Source organism: Silene latifolia, chromosome 6 (assembly GCF_048544455.1).
Source record: "Silene latifolia isolate original U9 population chromosome 6, ASM4854445v1, whole genome shotgun sequence".
In the NCBI taxonomy this organism is placed as follows: Eukaryota; Viridiplantae; Streptophyta; class Magnoliopsida; order Caryophyllales; family Caryophyllaceae; genus Silene; species Silene latifolia.
In genome coordinates, this window is record NC_133531.1 from 76,429,731 (window position 1) to 76,436,933 (window position 7,203).

At 39.1% G+C, this 7,203-nt stretch overlaps 1 non-coding gene across 1 annotated transcript; it reads left to right on the forward strand.

The window, feature by feature from the left end:
• Window positions 1-3,458: 3,458 nt before the first annotated feature.
• Window positions 3,459-3,565, forward strand: LOC141588913 (small nucleolar RNA R71). Its single transcript, XR_012519879.1, has one exon. It is a non-coding gene; the product is annotated as a small nucleolar RNA R71 (small nucleolar RNA).
• The last annotated feature ends 3,638 nt before the right edge of the window (window positions 3,566-7,203 follow it).

A 7,203-nucleotide genomic window follows, 5' to 3' on the forward strand; every position in this document is an offset into this window, starting at 1 on the left:
AGCCCTAATCGCGAAAATTCTCGCAATAATCGAATGGAGGCATGTTAAGCATGTTAAACATTCTACACTCGGCAGCAATATCGCAACAATGAAGCTACATAGACAAATGACAGCAGCAATAGTCCGTCTGACAGTCGAAGTTTTCGACTGTCCTGAACCAAATTGCGAAAATCGTGTAAAATTTCGAATTAAACATGCAACAACAGCGAGGAATGGGGATTGATCATCAAGTAAGACAAAGAAAGGGCAGCAAAGACAATTAAAGTCGAATAATCGACCAACAATGGATATTCAAACCCTAAATTCAATTTTTACCTCATAAAATTCCAAATAATCGAAATTGAAATGCAAAGAAGGTGTAAAAATCACTTACTTGATGATAGGAATCCTACAAACGCAATTAATCTTCAAATAAACAAGCAAGATAAGGCGATTTTCGATCGAAAAAATCGCAAACCCTAAAACCCTTTTAAAACCTAGAAAACGAACACAATCAAAGGGGAAATCAAGGGGTTTTGAAAGATTAATTAGCAAACAACAACTTGTAGGAGGCGGATTTGGTTTTTGAGCAAGAAAAATGGGGATTTGGGGGAGTTTTGGGTCGCAATTAGGGGTAGGTTAGACGAAAATTGGGGATAAAATGAAATTAGGAACAAAAGAATAGAGTTTAAGGTGAAAACACCCTGCGTCCTGTTCATTTCACTCGATCGAGTGGTTTTAAACCACTCGATCGAACACTTGGATGCTTCAGCTGCTCGATCGAGTAATCCCCTTTATTGCTTTACTCGATCGACTGGATTGACCATATTTTCACTCGATCGAGTACAAAAAGTACTTGATCGAGCTCTTTTCTCGCGTAAGCTCTTTAATTTCATCATTTCTTCCTTGGAATGCGTAAAACTTCCCCAAACCTGCATAAAAACACGTGCAAAAATTTCCCAAAATACCAAATACGCATAAGAACAGTCTATAGTCTTAAATCTACGCTAAAAACTGTCTAAAACTAATTGTCCTAATTAAAAGCAATAAAACAAATTCAACGGAAACTTCAAAAATTATCTATTACAAAGTGTTACACGGGGCATTTCCCCGCTCAATTTCCAATGCAATTCAAAAACCCCTTGAGGGCTCCCCGATCGAGGACGTCATCTCAAAGAATATTGACTGTCCTCTTCAACTTCCATGAGCATGAATTTGAATCATTTAAAACGGCGGGAGGGGAATAGTTCGCATCCACATAAGCGCGAACTTTCCTCGTCCTTACTCCTTTATCACCAGCTGTAGCGTTATCATCTCCAATCTGATCGACTTTAATTGCACCATTTCCTTTGACAACTCCTTCATTGCTTTCATCTGTACCTGCAGCAAGGAAAACAGACGAACTTTCTTCCTTTTCGCTCTCAGTCTGAGGCGGAGAGGTAACAATAGCAGCACGATTCTCCTAATTTTCATCTGGAGTGTCAATAATAGGATCAATAGAAGAGAGAGCATTGCAAGGCTGGGCTTGCATGGGAGCTCTCCGGAACTTAGACTGATGAAAAATCAGCTCCTCGTCCCCTACCTGAAAAGTCAAAGTCTTCTCCCCGACGTCTATAACTGCACGGGCAGTAGACAAAAATGGTCTCCCTAAAATGATAGGGTGTGTGCATCTTCGAGGATGTCTAAGACAACAAAATCAACGGGAATAAAGAACTTCCCGATCTGAACAGGTACGTCTTCTACTACACCTAATGGCCGTGATAAACTACGGTCGGCCATCTGGACAGTCATGTTGGTGCAACTCAGCTTTGTCAAACCAAATCTCTTAGCCAGAGATAACGGTAAGACACCCACGCTAGCGCCTAAATCGCATAACGCATTATCAATCAAATAGCTACCGATATGACACGGAATTGAAAAACTACCCGGGTCTGACTGCTTAGGAGGTAACTTATTTTGAAATAGGGCTGACCCCACCTCAGTTAAAGCTACGGTCTCATTATCACTAATAGTACTCTTACGCGATAAAATTTCTTTCATAAACTTAAGATAAGAGGGTACCTTTGTCAACAATTCAGTGAACGGCACAGTGACTTCCAAGCTTTTCAGAAGTTCGACAAATTTGCCGAATTGTTGATTGGCCTTTGTATTCTGCAGACGCCTCGGGAAGGGAACCGTGATAGGTATCTCAAGTCCCTTGTTTCTCGCTTCCAATGTATCTTCCGGTGCAAGTTCTGTATCCTTTGGACGCTTCTTACCTCTCGAACGAGGTCTTTCCGGTGATTCCTCGCTTAATCGAGCACTAGCAGGCTCTCGAACAAGCTTCCCGTCATCAAAACTACTCGATCGACCAACATACCCATTCGATCGAGTAGAATCTTCGTCAAAGTCACTCGATCGAGTGATATTTTCACTCGATCGAGCAATTCCATTTTCTGCTTCACTCGATCGAGTAGATAAACTACTCGATCGACCAGTCTGCTCTTCCTGTTCACTCGATTGAGTGGAAAAACCACTCGATCGAGCACTTTCGTCTCCAGTTCTGCTCGATCGACCACCCGTAATCAGTCGATCGAACACTTGCTTTCTTTGTGAGCTTATTTTCTTCGACTGAACACTTGTTCACCATCGCTTTTAGCCTTCCTCGGTCCGATTTCAACACTTCCGGTCCCTCATAAGAAAGACCGCTTCTCAAATTTATCAGATTTACCGTCTCATGTGGATTCTTCTCATTTTGAGTCGGTAAATGACCATGCTTTCTCGAGGATTGATTCGCGGCTAGTTGGGCAACTTGAGTTTCAAGTGCCTTAATGGACGCATCTTTCTGTTGATCACTCAGCTGAAACTACTTTGTAATGGATTGCAACATAGACTTTATCTCACTTATTTCACTCACCCCACCGGAAGATGATGCACCTTGATTAGAAGGAGTGAAAGAAGGAGGCTTCTGGAAGCCTTGTTGATTCTTGTGTGGAGGGACATACGGCTGCTGCTGGTGCGGAGGAGGAGTAGGATTGAGCACATTTTGACTACTCCACCTCAAATTGGGATGGATGTTCGGCTCGTAGTAAGTGTTGTTCTGCCTGTAATGTTGAAAGGCAGCACAAGACTCATAAGAATTTGGACAATTATCTGAAACATATCCCTCTCCTCCACATCTCTTACAGACGAAAGGACCGTCTGAAACAACATTTACATGGTAGATTCCTCCTTTCGAGGCTCCTCCCAACTCATACTTTTCGAATCTCGCCGTGAGAGCCTCTAATGCAGCTACAGAAGGAGATTCAGCACTCCTCCTTTGATTCCCTCTGGAATTCCCATACTCAGCTTTATGGGTGGCTAAGTCCTCAATTATCTTCCACCCCTTAGTCTCTCCCATATTCTCAAAGAAATCGGCCACTAGTCGCAAAGATCCAAGATAGCCCTCGATCGTCATACATGACCCATTGTAGAACTGATTGCATATACTCCATTTTTCGAACCCATGGTGCGGAATGGTTCGCACCAACTTCTTGAAACGGACCCATGCCTCATGAAATTTCTCATCAGGGCCCTGCTTAAAGCTCGTGATCTGAGCTCTAATGGCATTAGTCTTCGAGGCAGAGAAATATTTCTTGTAAAATGCTAAAGCCAGCGAATTCCAGTCAGTTATCCCAAGAGCAGCTCGGTCCAGATCCCTATACCACTCCCTTGCAGCATCGCGGAGTGAGAAAATAAACATGGTTTCTTTTATCTGATCCGGGGTCACGCCAGTTGATGGGGGTATGGAACAGCAATAATCAATGAAAGTCTCCATATGCTTGGCTGCATCTTCATTTGCAGCTCCCCCGAATTGGTTTCTCTCAACCAAATTGATATAGGATGGCTTCGGCTCGAATTTTCTTGCATCCCCTGGTAATGCAAATCCCTTATAGAGATTCACAGCTGTCGGCTCAGAGTGACTGGCAATAGTTGCTTCTTCGGCCATTTCTAGAAAGTCCGGAAAAGTGACGGTCTCAGCTGATGAATTAGAAATAGGAGATGAAGGTGGATCCTCCTCAAACAGAGCATTCTCGTAGTAACTAGACAGAGTACTCAGCTCTTCCTCTGTCGGCAATATCCTAGATGATCGCCTCAACTCACGCAAAGTCTTCTCAATCTCAGGATTGATCGGTAGTAGTTCACCACCCTGTGACCTGCGCATAAGAAGAAACTACAACTAGAATATAAGAAAAGTTTAAGGAACGGATGCCCCTTAAACTAAAAGAAAGACTAAAAATAAAACAACTAATAATTTAAACAATTGCCTCCCCGGCAACGGCGCCAAAATTTGACAAAATTGCTCATCGTGTACTATCAAAAATAAAACCTAACGGTCTCAACTAGAATGTAGTAGAGGCAAAAAGTATCGAATCCACAGGGAGGCGGTGCAATTATCAGTTGCCTAATTCTAATCTTAAGGTAACAAATGGGGGTTGTTTGAATTGGTTGCTAAACTACGAGATTTAAAAGAAAGAGAAATAAGCCAAGAGCAATAAAATAAGATTAAACTATCAAGAGACAAGGGACATGTCGGGAATTCGGTTCACTACGGTAGTCCAGTGACCTTAGCTGTAAATGACTCAGACGAATTAATGTAAGACGGATGTTGAAAGGTCCTTTCGGTCCACTTTCTATCCTAAAATACCACTAACTTAACTTTCATTCTCGTCAGGGTAGTCTACTGTTCATAGCAGGCCTATTTAGTCCAATCTTTCGATCTAGGATTAATTTTAGCCAGATTAAAGGTTAACTTAGAAGTGTGCACTCAACTAAGTCGATTAAATACAATTAAATTGCTATGGTGACAGAGCCTTGTAATCAATTCGTCTAATTCATTTACTACCTCGCCACTTTCCTACCGCAGATCCCCTAATCCCAACATGAAAAGGAGTTTAGCTACTCATATCGCTAATTAAACTAACAGCAGATAGATTTCCAGCAGTAAACATAATGAAATAACCAATAGATTGCATAAAGAGAAATTAGGGCAAAGGAATAAATGTAACGGAACAAGGGATTAAAGCAAACAAAAGATTAATTATTAATAAAGGAAGAGAAAGAATTACAATCGATGCGAATCCGGCGTAAAGAACACAAATTCCAAGCGAAAGCAATCCCGAAATAAAGTTACAGTAGAGAAGAATGAAGTACGCAGTAAAAGTTTTATATGAACTAAGTAGTGAGTAAAACTGATGCTAATAACCTAACTAATGTAGGTTTAAATAGGAAAAAAAATAAGTTTTTGCGGAATTAACATAACACGGGCTGTTTAAAGCCCATAGATAGCGAAACCACTCGATCGAGTGGATTAAAACCACTCGATCGAGCAACCACATCAGCAAATCTACTCAATCGAGTAGAAAGTTACTCGATCGAGTAACTGGCCTTTCTGCAAGATTAGGATCGAGTGGGAAACCACTCGATCGACCAATCTGGGACGTAGAAACCACTCGATCGAGTGGTAAAACTGCTCGATCGTGTACTTCGTCTTCATTTCAGCTCAAGTCCTCGCCTAAATGCCTCGTAATGCGTGCCACGACACTTCCAAACGCAGTATCTCACTCTGGAAAATCCTGTCTCCTCTAAATGCATGCAAAAAGGACGAAAAAGGGTACGATTCCACTACTTTCGCGTTCATTTCTACAAAATGGACAAAACGAACCAAAGTAGCCAATTCGGGGCAAAATACCATAGAAACAGTATAAAAATGCATAGAAATACGTGCTGAAATAGGCTAAAAAGACTATACATTAGGCACGTATCACTCACATCGAAAGATTAACATAAGGCGGGATGAACCTATGATTATAAATAAGAGTCATCCTCGAAACTTAGAAATCATGTTATATGTCGCACCTTGAAAAATAATGTAGGTGTGGTGAATATACTACATATAAATAGTAGAATTGTCCCACACCGGAAGATTACCATAAATTGGGTATTCTTATGATTATAAATAAGAGTTATTCTTGGAATTTAAGAAACAACCCAAAATCTTTTGAATCTTTTGTGTATTTTGAAAGAGAGATCTTACGATAACATACAAATTAAGAGTTTGTATTATATCTCCACAATAGTGAAATTTATCTCGCATAATCAAGAAAGAGCGATAAAATGGTCAATATTATCGAAATCTTTTACTTTTTTTTATAATGATATGGTTAATTAAATTTTTTATTTGAAAAGAGAGAAATATTCGTACTAATAAAACATTACTCGGTATATATGATTTATATGATGACATAATTTAAAATTATCAATAAAGTAATTCAATGTTAAATATCAACAAAGTGTTTTTTAACATATTTATCTCATGTATTTATTTATCTTTCATTTTTTTTTGAAAGAGATAATTTGATCAAATGTAAACAAAATGATTAGATATAGGATGTAAACATTAAAGCTTTATTACTTTTTTTTTTCAATTATAATTATAACTAAGTCAATTACCCGTTGCAACGCACGGATTTTCAACCTAGTTTTATAATAAAGCTCAATTACATTGAATAAGTTGTATATACAAGCAGTTGTATAATACATTAACCGAGTAAAATTCCATTTTAAAATCAATTGACCCTAAATAGAGGAACTTCTTATTAAGTTAATACTCCGTATTTCTCTAATCACAAATATCGGAGACCTTTCGCAGCATAATAAGCATAAAACATGAAGATGCCCGCTGCGGCAGATATATTGTCTCATCTGCAGCTCCCTCCAGGCTCCAATCCCCAATAAATGCTCCGCAGTCCGCATAATTTTGTGGGAGAATTATTCTTTTTAATTAGTGAATCCTCTATTTAATACACCTACCGTAGCTCTATGAGTAAATGGTGGCGAAATTCCGGGATTCCTTAGCCGCCGCAATCTTGAGCTAAAGATTTTTTACGTTACATTACCTATTTTAAAAAAATAAATAAAAACAAGATGAGCCAAAGATTTGTTACGCTACCGCTAAAAATAGTTTATAAAATCTCTTTTACTACTAAGAAAATAAAAATTCTCTTATTATAAAATATTATTATATGAATGTCCATATCTTGAAATATTCTAAAATATATTGTCTTATGGAAACTCTGTTGTAACACCCCATTTATTCAGGAGTCTTTAGCTAGAGCCTAGACATCTCAAGTAAATGAGAGCGTTACCATCTCAACCGAGGTAGTGAATAACAAAGTACAACAAACGAAATTACTTTAAATTAAA